At 34.0% G+C, this 17,113-nt stretch overlaps 1 protein-coding gene across 2 annotated transcripts in view; it reads right to left on the reverse strand.

The window, feature by feature from the left end:
- LOC114337513 (uncharacterized) overlaps positions 1-17,113 on the reverse strand; it is a 772,834-nt gene that overhangs the window by 440,308 nt on the left and 315,413 nt on the right. Inside the window, exon 1 of one of the 2 annotated variants that reach the window (XM_050642994.1) lies at positions 11,248-11,263. The exons of the other annotated variant lie outside the window; for it this stretch is intronic. The gene's annotated coding sequence lies outside the window, so the exon portion shown is untranslated. Of the gene's footprint in view, positions 1-11,247; positions 11,264-17,113 lie in introns of those variants that run through there. 2 annotated transcript variants of the gene reach the window in all.

Here is a 17,113-nt window from a genome sequence, read left to right on the forward strand (position 1 = left end):
TTGACAATCGATAATGCGATCCGTACGATGCGGATCAGTGGACGCGGTTACATAAGTTTCTGTACAAGGCAAACTAAAATCCGTTGCGTACGATGCGTCCGATGCGTACGATGCGGGTCTGTGGACGCTTGCCTTTATGCTTCACCGGGACCGCACATCTAATTTCTATTTATTATCCTACTGCTTACGCCCTTTTTCTCCGAAACCTTTTGGTCAATATAGTGGTAATATAAAGTATAAATAGTCAATATAAAAATATAATTTTTGGTTTATAATGCCATAATTTATAGCAACACAAGCGGTTTTTGTTGGATCTATTTTATTACATCTCACTTTGTAAAAAAATACTACAAATTTAATATAATGAAGAAAAGTAATGACAGTAATAATAATTGTGTACGGGACCTATTAGAAACTATTCAAACTTTACGTTTCTATATTTGTGTCTCCGATTGTACCTATATTTTAAAGTTCACCCGCGCGTACAGGCTATCTTTTTCCTTCCGAGTGCGTTCTCACTTCATTGTTCGCGCAGGCAGTTAGAATTCCAGACTTTCAGCTATTCTTGGTGAACTGTACCTACCTATTTGGAATACTTTGATTTACATAATTTGATTACCATCAACATTTCTATCAATATTCACCTAATATATTGTTTTCTTACTCTATGTTTTGTTGTATTTTAATATTTCTTTCAATTCTAAATAATTTCAATTCAGAATCAAAATAATTTGGTTAAATTCAGAACCGTCAAAAGTTTAATCCGTTTAATCAGTTGATCTTCGCATATGGTCTCCGTGGGTAAAAGTTTAAGGTGAATGAATTTCAATACTAATTGCGCTGATAAGCGGGTTCAAACCCCCAATGTAAACTTTTATTTTTTTATACATTTGATGATTGTAAGTTTATTTATTATATAATTTTTTTTTCAGAAAATACGTATTTAGTTAAAATTTTTTCCTACATTGTTCAGAAATCATTTGTGGCATTTTTCAATTTGTTTGTTTGTGTGTGTTTTATTCTTTTATTATTTTAATTTTTGGAACTGTTTTAATAAAAAGTTTTGAGAAGTAGTAAGTATTAAAATTAGTTTAATATTTAAATAAAATATAAATAAACTATTTAAAGTATATTAATTTCGTTGAAATCATATAATAGAAGTATAACTTCTTACGTGCGTACAAAGTACACATACATTCTTTTTTTATTTAATAAACACCAAAAAGGTCCTTAAGAACATTATAATCTGACCAAACAATATATTGCAAATTTTTTTTAGCCTAAATTACTACAAAATCTTAAGGCTGAAGACAAACTCACTAGTATCCATTCTTCTTCTTCATGTACCATCTCCTCTAAGAAGGTCGGCAACCATCATGGCAATTTGCACTTTCGATGCCGCTGCTCTAGAGAGATCAGCAGTTAAACCAATCTCTCAAATTGTTTAACCAAGAGATGCGTTTTCTTCCACGACTCTTTATACCCTGTATTCTTGCATGCATTATCCATTGTAACAAGTTATAACGCTCGTCCCTCATCATATGTACCAGATATTGAAGTTTTCTTTAAAGTAATTTTAATTGTATTTAAAACCTCTCTTTCTTTTCCCATTTTTCTCAACACCTCGACATTCGTGACTCTATCCACCCAACTTATTCTTAATATCCTTCTGTAGGCCCACAACTCGCAGTCTTCTAATCTGTCCAAAATATCTTACTTTAATGTCCAAGCCTCCAATCCATTAAATAGTATTCCTTAGGTTCTGGTAATTGATTGCACATGTTACAGTTACAAAGCCTCTACCAAAAATATATCCGTTCCCACCTCTATACGTCGTTCAGCTTCTGTAAAGTTCGTTTTTGAAAGACCACTAATATCGGATTTTGTCTTCATTTTGCTGTCGTGGCAAGCAGTAGTTTGTGAGAAGATCCATTGTACAAGGTAATAATTCTGATTTCTTTTTCTATCCCGGTAAAAAATTGTCACTTTAGTTTTCTAAATCCTTAACAATATTCTATTGTTTTAGAGTTTGGTTTCCGTTTGGATTTTGGAGTTTTGGTTTATGATTTTGGAGTTTGGTCTCATGGTTTTTGGTTTTGGTTTTGTGTTGGTTTTTCTGCATATTTTCCCTACCTGGAAACTTTCCGTTTCGTCAAAGTGAAGAGGTTTACTTTCTGGTTGGAGGCTGTCTGGAATGGTCTATGGTTAGACGTTTCCGAAAATCGAATGGTTTTCTTCTATCGGACGTGAATTTATTGGTCACGTTCCATTGAACTTCTCTCTCTACCACGGTGTGGTGATCTCTGTGGGGATTTCAGCCAACTAAAGTCTTCAGGGAGACTTTATCCAGGAGTTTCTATCGCTACTGGTCAAAAAGCGGTTAAATATATATCTTAAATATTCCGGTATGTTGTATTTTTTGGGTTTATTTAAATTCCAATGAACAGTACAACATAAAAACTGATAGGTTATTCTAGTTTGAAACCATCAAATCTCACTAGGACTTTTATTTTCAATTATTTACTAACTATATGTATCACATTGTAACATTGTATATTTTATTTTGTAAATAATTGTAGGTACCTACTATATTTGTGAAAAGTGTAATAAATAATTTAGTAGAATTCGTTTTTGCTTATTATATATCTTTTTCCAGTTTAACTTTAAAGGGTAGTTGGTTTAGGTTGAAACAACAAATTTTATATTAGGAAAGTTTAGTTAATCTATATATTTGCTAATTTGTTGAAGAGTAAGACTGTCGCCCTCCATTTTGGTTTGTTCAGGATCTCTGTCTATTTTTATTTATCAAATTTCTGTTTTATTCTTCCAGCTCTTCTTCTTTCACGTCCAAATTATTTCAGAAAGAAATCTGTTTTAATTTTGTTCCTTTTTCTGGCCCTCGAATCCCACCTTCTTCTTAGTCTCTTGTTTCTCGAGCTACTTAGCCGGTGCTGTATACTATTCTTCTTCCTTCCTTTTTCTCTATTCTATACTTTCTTTTCTTTATTTCAAATTGCATGCTATTTTCGACTCTTTCTTTTCCAAAGCAGAGTTTAGCGTTGCACACAACTATTAACCTGTACTATCACTTGTACTATTAGTCCTGGATCCTGCGTCCCAAAAAACAGTTTATTAATAGCAAGCTGAAAATTTGTTAATAGCTTAACGGTGTCTAATTGAACAAAATTTGATGTACGGGAACACTGGAACAGGGGAAGTTTTAATAATTATACAATTATTGTGGAACAGGTTCCAGGTTTCGAACGTCAGACTACGAAAACGTCTTATGTATTTTGTCGGAAAGACCTTCCGATTAATTTGTTACCTTTTCATTAAACTCTCATGCAAAGATCAGACTGCTATTTACCACCAACATAATTTCTGTTATTTGACATGTTCTACGTAGTTTTCTATTGAATAAACTTAAACACAACCTCCTAGTTTTCACAATCATAAGCTTGTCAGTATGACACGTTCCACAATTAAAATCACGTTCCACAATTAAAACTTCCCCTATTCCAGTATTCCCGTACATCAAACTTTGTCCGACTGGACACCGTTAAACTATTAACAAATTTTGAGCTTGCTTTTAATAAACTTTTTTTTGGTACACGGAATCCAGGCCTATATACTCTGCTTTTCATTAACCAACTCGGAGGGTTTTTTCCTCTTGAGTCTTCTAGCCAGATCTGTGTTGTCGAGGAGCTGGATGACCTCAACATTAACGCGTTAAGGAAGTCGTTGTTCGTGACTCTTGGCAAATTTTTCACTGGTCTTGTTAGCAGTATCCATTGTTAGGTCTCTATAGAGGTCACTGTTCTTATAGTACCAATGAGTCTTAAAATATCTCTTTAGCACGTTGTTTTGGAATCGCTGGATGGTGCCTAAATTACTTTCACTAACACAATCCCACAGCTGGATACCATATGCCCATATTTGTTTTAGAATCTATTTATACACAAGAAGTTTGTTGTGAATTGACAGAGTGGATTGACTTTTCAATAGCCAGTACATTTTTTTATACTTGATGATATGTTGTTCTCTTTTCTTTTTAGCATGGGCTCTCCAGCGTAGCCTAACAACTAATGTAATACCCAAATATTTTGCGGTATCGGCATAAGGTATCTGAGTAATATATTTTATATTAACAGAACTTTGTTGTTTTTTCTTGTTTGCAAAATTAATGGCTACTGAGTTCATTTCGTTTAATTTAATTCGCCAGCATTTTGTCCAGTTGTAAGTCTATTAACAGAGGCTTGTAGTTTTCTAGCTGCTTCTTTTTGGCCTTCACCTACGGCCAAGACGGCAGTATCATAAGAAAATGTAGCTATTGTGTTATGATATAATTCAGGGATCTCACTAGTGTATAATTGGTGCAGGACTGGTCTTATACCACTACCTTATGGTACACCTGCATTGATTTCTTTTAGTTCCGAGTGGGCTTCTTCTTGTCTAACCCAAAAACTCTCTGAAATATACGATTTCCATGATTTTGTGTATTTTCTTGATAAAATCCTACTTAGGAAGACAGCGGAGCAAACTTTCTTTTCTTCTAGTGATCTCTCTATTATGTATATCGGTTATTCCATTGTGACATAATTATTTCACAGACTGTTTTTAGCTCCCGGCCCAACAGACCCGAGTTGTTTACCAAGTAACCTTTTTTAATGATTTATGATGTTCTATTCCTTCTCGACTTTTGGAGTAAATTCTTTCTTGTTTCTTGTAAATACTATTCGAGATGTTATTTATTTCTAGAATATTGAATGTTGTATAAATAGTAGGTTTTTTTAATTAGCAAGGTAGTTGTGAATTTGAAAACGTCGGTGTACTTTGATATGTAACGGGCGCGGTATATTTTTTAATTTGTAATTAGATAAATTATTAGATTTAGTGTAATAAATAAATTAGATATCGTAGTTTGTAAAATAAAGTATATGAATTCAGTGTTTTTCATTTGTTTAGAAGTAAGTTACTAAAAATAAATAAAGTCAACTAAAACTAAACATTAGTGCCTAAAAGATCATAGAAAAGTCAAGTTTTGTAACACTATAAACTTGGTCGATAGTTGAATGACTTTCTCGAAACACAAACTGGTCTAACGGAATTAGAGCCTTAGCGTCTATGAGAAGTTTCTCTTAGAACTTCGAAATGACAGATAGTAAGGGAATCGGCCTGTATAATGATACTGTAGTTGGTCGTTTTCCAGGTTTAAGGATCATTATCACCTCCGCCAATTTTCCATATCTTGGGAATAATATATTTCGGAATGAGGCATTTCCAAGACATGTCAGCTTTACATGGCTTCTCTAGAAAATTTCTTCATGCCTAATTGCCCGTGGTCATAAAGACTCGTAAAAATGCACGAAGAACTATAAAATAATAGTAGCTATTTTTAAAAGAGATAAAATTAAAGCAGAGAAAGTGTTCTTATAACGGAATTTTTAATATTAATTTTCGATATAGATAGTACTTGTGAGAATGATTGATCGGGAGATTTCCTGCTCATTCATTCATTCTAACATACCACAAAAGTATGTAGTATATAGATAATAACGTAGACTTTTAAGATGAGAAAGTTGTATGCATTGTTTTAAAAATCTAATCTTTAAGAAACGAAATTATGCAGATTTCAAATATAGACCAGGGCAATTTGTAAAAAAACAAGTACATCTGGATATGTGAAATGGCATTTTGATTTGTCCAGAAAAAGTTGTATTATAAATTCAATAATAATAGTAATTGATTTTCCCTCCCTTTCAAATATGTCGAGAATATTAATAAAAAATTTAAATATTTAAAAATTATTAAAATTATCGGTTTTTCTAGTTTCTTTGCTTATAACTTTAAAACGACTTATTTTGGAACAAAATTGCATTAAAATAAAATAGCTAAAATTTATTACCCTTGATGCAGAAATAGCAATAAACACAAAAAAAGGGAGAAACAAGCTTTATAGTAGGGGATCATTGGATGCTGAATTTCCAGTTACTAAAGTGTCAAGAGGGGCGTCTATTGGGTTGTGAAGATTAGGTCCTAACACCAATAAAAGTCAAGTTAAGTTTTCCATTTTAGTGAGGATTTTCCATTTTTTAATTTAATTTTCCGTTTTCATAAATGGTTTTTTTCAATTATAGCGCCATCTATCCATAATTCGAAAAAATGTCTACAATAGAAGTTACTTATTTTTACTTAAGGAATCCAAATTCTGAGGCTTTATATATTTTATAGACCTGCCAAAGAAACATACCAATCAATATTATACAAACCATCGAAAACATCTACTTTCATAATCGAATACAGGCAAAGATAAATGAAAAACTAACGCAGTTTATACCTGTACAAAGCGGAGTCAGTCAAGGTGACTCGTTAAGCCCACTGCTCTTTAATATAATAATGGACGAAATAATAGAAGCAGTACGTAATGGTCATGGTTACAGAATGGGGAACAAAGAAATCCAAATATTATATTATGCAGCTGAGGCCACATTAATCGCCGAGACAGAAGACGATCTCCAAAGATTAACACACATCTTCAATACAACAGCCAAGAATTACAATATGATAATAGCAGCAGAAAAAACCAAATGTATGACAACATCTAAATACCCACTACGATGTAAAATCGAAATTAATGGGATAATAATAAAGCAGGAAAAATTTAGATATCTGGGAATAGCTATAACCAGTTACGGAGATGTTGAAAAGGAAGTACGACAACAAAACTTAAAAGCAAGTAAAGCGGCAGGATCTCTTAATGACAACGACACAATCTGGAAGAACAAACACCTAACACAAGACACAAAAGCAAGAATCTACAATGCAGTAATTAAACCTATATTGACATACACGGCGGAGACAAGAGCTGACACATCTAAAGCAAGACGACTACTAGAAACAACAGAGTTGAAAATACTCCGACGAATATCAGGGAAAAGTCTGTTGGATAGAAAGAGAAGCAAAAACATAAGATTATGCAATGTAGAAAACATAAATGGATGGGTGACAAAACGGAAACAGGAGTGGAACGAACCCATTAGTAGAATGGCAGAGGATAGGATAGTACGAATAGCACGAGATAAGTCACCAAATGGACGAAGAAGTATTGGCAGACCAAGAAAAAGATGGTGCGATAACTTAAACAATTTAGGAGGCTAATTTTGAAGAAGAAACAGGCTTTAAATCCTACATACAAGAAGAAAGAAGAAGAAGAAGACTCCAAGTTTGCAATAAAAATGGGTAATATATTTTTAAAAGTACCTATTTTTTTAAATGATTGATCTGACCGCCATTTTATATAACAATAAAAAACGTTTTCAACACTTTAGCAAAATTTATTATAAATTAATGTCAGTACAGCTTTTTCGACAGAGTGCCTTTTTCAAGTGATGTGATTTTACTATACGTCTACACTTTATAGTCTTTAACTAAATAAGTTGAGGAGTGGAGAGCTGTTTATCTCAAGTTAGTCATTTAGAATTTATTTTTTAATTTATTAATTTTCATGCATTATAATAAGGATATCTTATTAAGGATAAGACTTTTATTTAAATATGGAGAATTTGAAATTTTTTATTAAAATAATGATTGTGCTCTAAAAGGAGAAGTGCGTGCTTAGATTCTGTTTTTTATTATTTAAAGCCCTTTTATGTTCTGTTAAACGTTTGTTAAAGGTTCTACCAGTTTGACCTATGTAAGTTTTTGGGCAGTCACTATATGTAAGTTTGTATATCCCACTTAGTGCAGCCGATATGTGAAACAATTGTGAATTTAATGATAGAAGTATATAATTTGGACCACATGTACTACACATATAAAGGTTCGAATTTAGATATGAAGCCATCTCAGATTTTGCATTTTACAAAAATGGCAGGCATTCAAAATGGCGACTATACATATAATATGTAACTAATAACACGATAACTTTTGAACGAGACGTCAGATTTTAACGAAATTTGGTATATAGGTTCTTTTTTGATGCATAAAATCGAGGTCGTTAATTGGAAGAATCGGTTTCCCAGAAGTTGTGTTTTTCCTGTTTTTTTTTTGTAAAAATATGTGGTTTTTTTTCAATTCTTTCACCCTGTATGTACTAATTTTTCAAAAAATAAATACTGCCAATAAAAAGAGCGTAAAAATTTTTTTTAGGAAATATTTTGAACTTTGTAGTTATGTTAATTACCATTTAAAAAATGTATAACGTATCTTCACATGTACTTATGTGCGGCAGATTCGTGCAAATATTAAAATAATTATTGTGGATTTAATGGTAAAAGCATATAATTTGGACCACTTATAATACACATACCAAGGTTTAAATTTAGATATGATACCATCTCAGATTTTGCCTTTTACAAAAATGGCGGGCATTCAAAATGGTGACTATACATATGTCACTAATAGTACGGTAACTTTTGAACGAGAGATCAAATTTCAACCAAATTTGGTATATAGGTTCTTTTTTTGATGATTAAGATCAATGTTGTCTTGAATCGGAAGAATAGGTTTAACAGAAGTTGTGTTTTTACTCTTTTTTATGTAAAAATATGTTGTTTATTTTTCAATTCTTTTACCCGGTATATATAAATTTTTCAAAAAGGTAATACCGCCGTTGAAAAGAATGGAAAAATAGTTTTTAGAAAATATTTTGAACTTTTTAGTTATGTTAATTACCACTTAATAAATGCATAACGTATATTTACATGTACATACCTATGGGCGGCAGATTCATTTTGAATGCCCGCCATTTTTGTAAAAGACAAAATCTGAGATGACTTTGTATCTAAATTTGAATCTTTGTATGTGTAGTATGTGTGGTCCAAATTATATGCTTCTACCATTAAATGCACAATAATTCTTATATTAATATTTGCACGAATCTGCCGCACATAGGTACCTACATGTGAAGATACGTTATGCATTTATTAAATGGTAATTAATACAACCAAAGCGTTCAAAATATTTCCTAAATATTTTTACGCTCTTTTTAAAGCCGGTATTACCTTTTTGAAAAATTAATATATACATGGTGAAAGAATTGAAAAAATAAACAACATATTTCTACAAAAAAATCAGGAAAAACACAACTTCTGGTAAACACCGATTCTTTCGGTTCAGGAGCTCAATCTTGTACATCAAAAAAAGAACCCATATACCAAATTTGGTTAAAATCTGACATCTCGTTCAAAAGTTATCGTGCTATTAGTCACATATGTATCGTCGCCATTTTGAATGCCCGCCATTTTTGTAAAAGATAAAAGCTGAGATAGCCTCATGTCTAATTTTGAACCCTTATTTGTGTAGTACATGTGGTCGAAATTATTTGCTTTTATCATTAAATGAACAATTCTTATAATATTTACACAAATCTGCCGCACTAACTGTGTAAGTGTCTCTGCCTTTGTCTGTTGTTTGTCCTTAAGGCTAGTGTTGTTACTTTATTTTTATGTGTTTGGCTATTTTAGTTGATATTTTGCCTGTATCGAACAGAAGGTACTGAATTTTCTCTCTGATGGTGAAGGATAAACCAAAAACTATATACCCAATAACCAGTATCTTACTCAATAAGATGTTGTCCATAACACAGTCCATAATAAAGAATTAACACCTTCCCTCGCGACTAACACTGTTAATCTTGATGGCTCAAGCAATGACCGGGTTTCTAATACTCTAACGCTAAACAGATATTTCTCAATCCAATACTTTATTAGGAGTAGGATGTTACTCCGGGGTTGAATAGGATACTGAATAATTTACACAATAAAAGAAAATAGAAAATATTTAGACGATATAAAATATCAAAAATAACAATGATTATTTCATTCGTAGGAGATTCTGACCAATAGAAAGCTACACAAATTAAAATTAAACTGGCTATTTTTGAATGATTTTAACTTCCAATCGTGTAGTAAGATATTTGATCACGTGTTTAATTCTGTCCAATCAGATTAAAATTATACTGAGAATTATCTACTGTAGAAAATTACCGATACACTTTTTTTAAGTAGATTGTTTCTGTTTAATGGCAACCAGTTTCCTAGTTTTGACAACTGTCACATTTAAGAAAATATCCATAATATACATATTCAAAAATAATCTTACGAATATCACACGACAGTAAGAATAAATAAGAAAATAATGCTTCATTTTTACTCAAATTTGTTGTCATTGGGCAATAGCCACTCGAGCCCTGCGGGCTCTCCTGTCTATTGCCAGACAACAAATTTTCGAAAAACTGTCGCATTATTTTCAATTTATTCTCACTCTCTTGTGATATTATACCCGATAATTTTTGATAATATCTCGTCGTCAAGTATATTACGTCAGATGCCCTTCGTTGCTACGAAAAAATACATTCAGTGACATTAATGAAAGTGATGACTTTCAACCGTCAAATATTTATATTAACTGTGTGCTTAATTGTACTAATTTGTACTTACATAAATAAAATACAATAAAATTTTGGATTTGAACAGTTTTATTCATGAAATAATCGCAGCAAATTGCACTTGACCTCTAAAATTATTATCGAATTTTTGCCCTCGTGACACTTTGACATAATTTCACTTCCCTTCAAGTCGTGAAATTAAAACTGTCAAAGTGTCACTCGGGAAAAATTCGATAATTTTAGAGCTCTTGTGCAATAACTACTGATAATTTTATAAAAATCAATGTGGGTCACGCGTGATTAGCTTTAACAATTAACGATTTTTTCCAAATTTAAAGACAATACACAAAAATAAAAGCTAAGTAACATTATCTACAGCATTCCCTGTTCTTCATGTAATTAGTAGTACCTACAGTGGTTAAATATATTAACTATTCAAGTCTCGGATCAATCTACATAAAAATGACCGTTGTACATAGGCTAAATACGTCCATTCCACAGATTTGATCTAAGATACACTAAAATTTGTTAAAGCACAAATACTGAAATGGTTTGGATATATACAAAAAAAAAATAAGAAGTCGCACAAGGTAATTAAGATCCAGGCCAAAAGGAACACCAAAAATTAGATGGAAATACCAACTACTACAGGATATATCAAAGAGGGAAATTAATTGCAAACTGGAGAGAAAATAGTGAGTCCCCACAATTACATCAAACCATTTTGTATTTGTCATTCTGCATAAATTTTTTAAAACGTTTGCCACAATGGGTTAAAGTTTGTTACAAAAAGATCAAAAGATCTCGTATTAACTCATAATTAAGAATCTATAAATTGTTTAAACAAATGCATCACCTACCTCCTGGACAAGTTCATTACAATGTATGAGTTATATTGTTGTTATCCTTAATTTACCTATTCATTATTTATTTTCACAATGCCTTTTACACCTCACACCTTTCGTAAATAAGTCGCTCTGTATCTATTGAAGATATTTATGAAAACGATTCGCCACATCTACGAGCAATAAATAAACTAGAAAAGTTACTTTTTCATTCGCGTAGACGTCTCTAGGTTACTACACTCATCTCCAATCGCAAACACTTAATCACGATTGTAAATCTTCTACCGATAAAAATCTTTAGCACTTGCGTCGCGTCGACCGGTCGACATCGAGTGTGCCTAGCATGACATATTCCTCATTTGTTACACTTGTTGTGTGTTTGAAGTTATCTATCAGTGTTAGTAGTGGAAGGTCAGGTGGTCCGGCGAGAGTTGATACAGATCTGGTTTAGATTTGGTTTATTATGTTGTAAATTGTTTGTACCACGAAAAATGTGTAGCGAGATGAACTCTGAAGGTACTAGAGTGTGAAATTGTATACGATTAGTTTCGCCATCGTAATTATTGGTGTAGGTTTGATGGCATTCATAACAAAGTTAGGAATTAATTAGTAGTTCCAGAAATTATTTATGTATATCAACATTTACTATTTGATATGTTAAGTGCCAATAGAAAACAAAAATAAACGAAAACAATACTGTAGGATCAATTAAAATTATAGATTTATAATTATAATTGTCATATTTATTAAAATATAAAATACGTATGATGATATGATATATAGTCGGAAAAATGAAAGAATAGGGCTTTTCATCGATTGTCATTTGTTTCAAGCTTCTGTCATATGTCACATAATATTAATATATCTACGTCATACGTCTTTGGTTTGTATCATTGGTATATACCAATATCGTAAGGGGTGCAAAGCTATCTCGCCTCCTCGTGGTGCATCCTGGGTAACGCTAAATGAGCAGCAACATCGAACCGCCAGACCATATTTCAGATCTCCTGGCGAACACATTGCAGTACAACCATGCAACAAACAAAAAACGGTTCTTCTCAGAATCATCTGAAAATTGGACCAACAATCCGAGTATCCCAAATAGACACTGAAGGTATTAGCAGAAGCAAGAGCCAATACATCAGCAAGCTCCTTGCAAGACATAGCATTGCCATAGCCACAGTTCAGGAAACACACACTGCTGATGACTTGACAACTGAAAAACCGATGTAAAATGCCAGGATATAGATTGGTAGCCTCACTTAATCACCAACAATATGGAATTGCTACCTATTGTAGAACAGATATAAAAAATGTTAGCACTGTACATTCTTACTCATCCCAAGATCTCTTCATACTGGCATACACACAAGATCACAACAGTTAATATATATATAAACCACCAAACGCAATATGGCCACCAGAAGTGCTTCCCTCCTTCCCGCATCCATCAATACATACGGGAGACTTCAATCGTCATCACACTACATGGGGCTATAACCAGTGCAACTTCCAAGGCGAACAAGTAATTGAATTGGCGGAGCTCAAGCATCTTAGACTTCTGCACGATGCAAAACAGAAGCCTACCTTTTTTTCCGCTAGATGGCAAAAACGCTACAACCCAGATCTTACATTTATATCCACCAAAGATGACTGTCATAATCATGCAACTAGAGAAGTTCTTGATAATTTCTCAAAATCGCAGCATAGGCCGGTGATAACAACTAAGGGCATCACTATTCCCATTATAAATTCAATTCCTTTGGAACTTTAGTAAGGCAAACTGGGATAAGTACCAAGCACAATTGGAAAACGATATCAGATATATTGAGCCTAAGGTAGAAAACTACGAAAGATTCGCCAAACTTATAATTATCTGTGCTAAAAAACATGTTCCACGTGGCCTAACCAAATCCTATATCCCATGCTGGACCGAAGAATGCAGAGACCTGTATGATCAATATGAGCAAACCAGAGACCCAGACCTAGGTGAACAACTTTTAGATTCTCTAAATTCTGCAAGAACTACCAGGTGGAGGGAAACTCTCGAAAACCTATACCACGCAGAGCAGTCGCACTGCCTGGAACCTGCTCAGAAAACTGGACACAGGCCCTAATATCCCAACAACTAACTCTTCATTACCAAATCCAGAAGATATAGCGAAACGCATTGCGCAAATCTCCAAACCAGTCATAGAAAAAGCTCATAAAAGAGAAGTACGATATCAGCTCAAAAAATCAAAACTGCATCTCAACAAAGCCTACCCATCATGAGGCAAATAGAGACCGAGGAACTTTTCAACGCACTAGACTTAATTAAGTGCCGCAAAGCTGCAGGAGTTGACAAAATATATCCCGAGTTCATAAAACACATTGGTCCAAAAACTCTAAAGTGGCTCCTCGATTTCTTCAACCAGATAATGACGACGCAAAAGCTCCCCAAACTATTCAAGCAAAGCAAAGTGATCGCAATATGTAAACCAGGCAAAGATGCTTCATTGCCCGAGAGTTACAGACCAGTCGCCCCTTTAAATGTCTGCTATAAAATCTTTGAGAGCATAATCTACGCGAGGCTTTTACACTCGGTAAGCGAAAGTATTCCCGTAAAACAAGCTGGATTTATGCCAGGAAGGAACTGAAGTGATCAAGTTCTTTCTCTAACCACATTTATTGAAAATGGCTTCCAAAATAAAACAAAAAGGGCAGTAGCATTCATTGATCTGACTTGTGCTTACGACACGGTGTGGAAAGAAGAACTACTACTAAAATTGTACCAGATAGTACCATGCCAATCATTTAATAAGCTAATAAATCAAATGCAGTGTGACAGATTATTCCAAGTTAGCGTTAATGGGAAAACTAGTAAATACAGAAGTTTACAGAATGGGTTACCCCAAGGATCGGTTTTATCGCCGCTCCTGTTCAACATTTACACCTCAGATGCTTCCACTACAATCTCACGCAAGTTTATTTATGCAGATGACATGACTTTAGGCATACAAGAAAGAAACATCGAGAACGCCCAAGCTATCCTAGAAAGCGACCTAAATACTATTAACACATATTTTAAAAAATGGGGCTTTCAGCCAAATCCCACAAAGAAAGAAGTTACTGCCTTCCATCTAAATAACCGGGAAGTAAACTACAGACTAAACATAGAAAGCGAAGGGGTTACCCTAAAACATAACCCAAATTCAAAATATCTCGGTGTAATACTGGATCGTACTCTAACCTTCAAGGAACACTTACATAAAACTGCAGCTAAAGTAAAAACTCTTAATAATATCATTCACAAGCTTGAAAACACCTCTTGGGGAACCAATGCAGACACAATCAGGACAAGAGCTCTTGCATTAGTCTATTCAACAGCCGAATATTGTGCTCCAGTCTGGCTAAACAGTCACCATACTAACGTCCTAGACACACAACTAAATCAGACAATGAGGTATATTACGGGGACTATAAAAAGCACACCAACTCAGTGGCTTCCAGTTCTAAGCAACATTGCACCAACCAAAACACGACGGTTATCTGCCCTTAAATCACAATACCAGAAATGTCAAAAGAATCCCTCATTGCCAATAAATACCGACATAGATCAGTTAAAGCAGGGCCAATTGCGGCTGAGATCTCGAAACCCGCCAACAAGAACAGCAAAACATCTTCCAAACAATTTCACAATCGATGAGCATTGGATAAACGAATGGAACGAAGAAGTGAACAATGCACACCTAATAGGAAATCCCACAGTCAAACTCAACGGTTTCTCTCTTCCGCGCCGAGAATGGTGTAATCTGAACCGAATCAGGGCAGGTCATGGAGTGTGCAATAAGTCACTTAACCAATGGGGCATCGCAGACAGCCCGCTATGTGACAAATGCAATGCTAGTGAACAAACAGTCCACCACATTACACAAGAATGTCCAGCCACACGTTTCGAAGAAAGCTTAATCGAAATCCACGAACTAACTCCTGAGGCAATGGAATGGTTCCACGGTAGCAATATCCGCCTGTTTCCAATTATATTCTTACAATCTATTGTATGTTTTAGCCATGTGTAAAGTTCATACGAATATATATACCAATAACGTATGACGTAGATATATTAATATTATGTGACACATGACTGAAGCTTTAAACAAATGACTGTGAATGAAAAGCCCTATGCCCATGAACGATCACATCAATCACTTACTTTGTATTTGCCATCTTTTTCTATAACAAACGTTTGTTATTTATAGAAAAAGACAGTAAATACAAAATAAGTGATTGATGTGATCGTTCATGGGTATTCTTTCATTTTTCCGACTGTATGTGATATAGTTATTATGTATATTATGTGGGCTTATCGAGTGTGCCTAGCATGCCATATTCCTCATTTGTTACACTTGTTGTGTGTTTGAAGTTATCTATCAGTGTTAGTAGTGGAAGGTCAGATGGTCCGGCGAGAGGTGATACAGATCTGGTTTAGATTTGGTATATTATGCTGTAAATTGGTTATACCACGAAAAATGTGTAGCAGAGATGTCTGAATGTACTAGAGTGTGAAATTGTATACGATTAGTTTCGGCATCGTAATTATTGGTGTAGGTTTGAAGGCATTCCTAAGAAAGTTAGGAATTAATTTGTAGTTCAAAAATTATTTATGTATATCAACATTTACTATGTGATATGTTAAGTGTAAATAGAAAACAAAAATAAACGAAAACAATACTGTAAGATCCATCACAGTTATAGATTTATAATTATTAACGTCAAATTTAGTAAAATATGTAAGTATGTGTGATATAGTTATGCACATATATTATGACCACATATTATGTGGGCTTATCGAGTGTGCCTTACATGTTATATTCCTCATTTGTTATGTTGTGTGTTTGAAGTTATCTATCAGTGTTAGTAGTGGAAGGACAGGTGGTCCGGCGAGAGTTGATACAGATCTGGTTTAGATTTGGTTTATTATGTTGTAAATTGGTTATACCACGAAAAATATGTAGCGAGATGAACTCTGAAGGTACTAGAGTGTGAAATTTTATACGATTTGTTTCGCCATAGTAACTATTGGTGTAGGTTCGATGGCATTCTTAACAAAGTTAGGTATTAATGTGCAGTTCAGGTATTTTATGTATATCAGTATTTACTATATGATATTATGTTAAGTGTAAATAGAAAAAAAATAAACGAAAACAATAAGTACTGTAAGACCAACGAAAGTTCTAGATTTGTAATCAAATTTAGTAAAATTAGTAAATATATGTATGTGTATGTGGACTTATTAAAACAAACAAGTAAAACACTCATCATCATCATACAACCTCTTCTGTCCACTGCTGGACATAGGTCTCTCCCATTCTTCGCCACTCTTCACGGTTCTGTGCTTCTTGTTGCCATTTCTTGGATATTCGTTTAATGTCGTCCATCCAGCGTGTTGGTGGTCGTCCTCTGCTGCGTTTGTCTTCTCTTGGGCGCCAGTCAATTAGTTTTCTGGTCCATCGTGAGTCTTTCAGTCGCGCTATGTGACCTGCCCAATTCCATTTCAGCTTGGCTATACGTTCAACGACATCAGTGATACCTGTTCTTTTCCTTAAGTCTTGGTTCCTTATTTTGTCTTTTTTTGTCACGCCGAGAATCGATCTTTCCATGCGCCTTTGTGCCACTCGCATTTTTAGTGCTGTTGTTTTTGTGAGCGTGAGAGTTTCTGCTCCGTATGTCATAATAGGAAGAACGCATTGGTCAAATGTCTTCCGTTTCATAGCTGTCGGGATGTTGCTCTTAAAGATGTCTCTTAGTGATCCATACGCCGCCCAAGCAAGTGTTATTCGTCGTTGAAATTCGCAGGTCTGATTGTCCTTGCCTATTCTGACTTCATGACCGAGATATA

This window comes from Diabrotica virgifera, chromosome 2, assembly GCF_917563875.1.
Source record: "Diabrotica virgifera virgifera chromosome 2, PGI_DIABVI_V3a".
NCBI classification, from domain to species: domain Eukaryota; kingdom Metazoa; phylum Arthropoda; class Insecta; order Coleoptera; family Chrysomelidae; genus Diabrotica; species Diabrotica virgifera.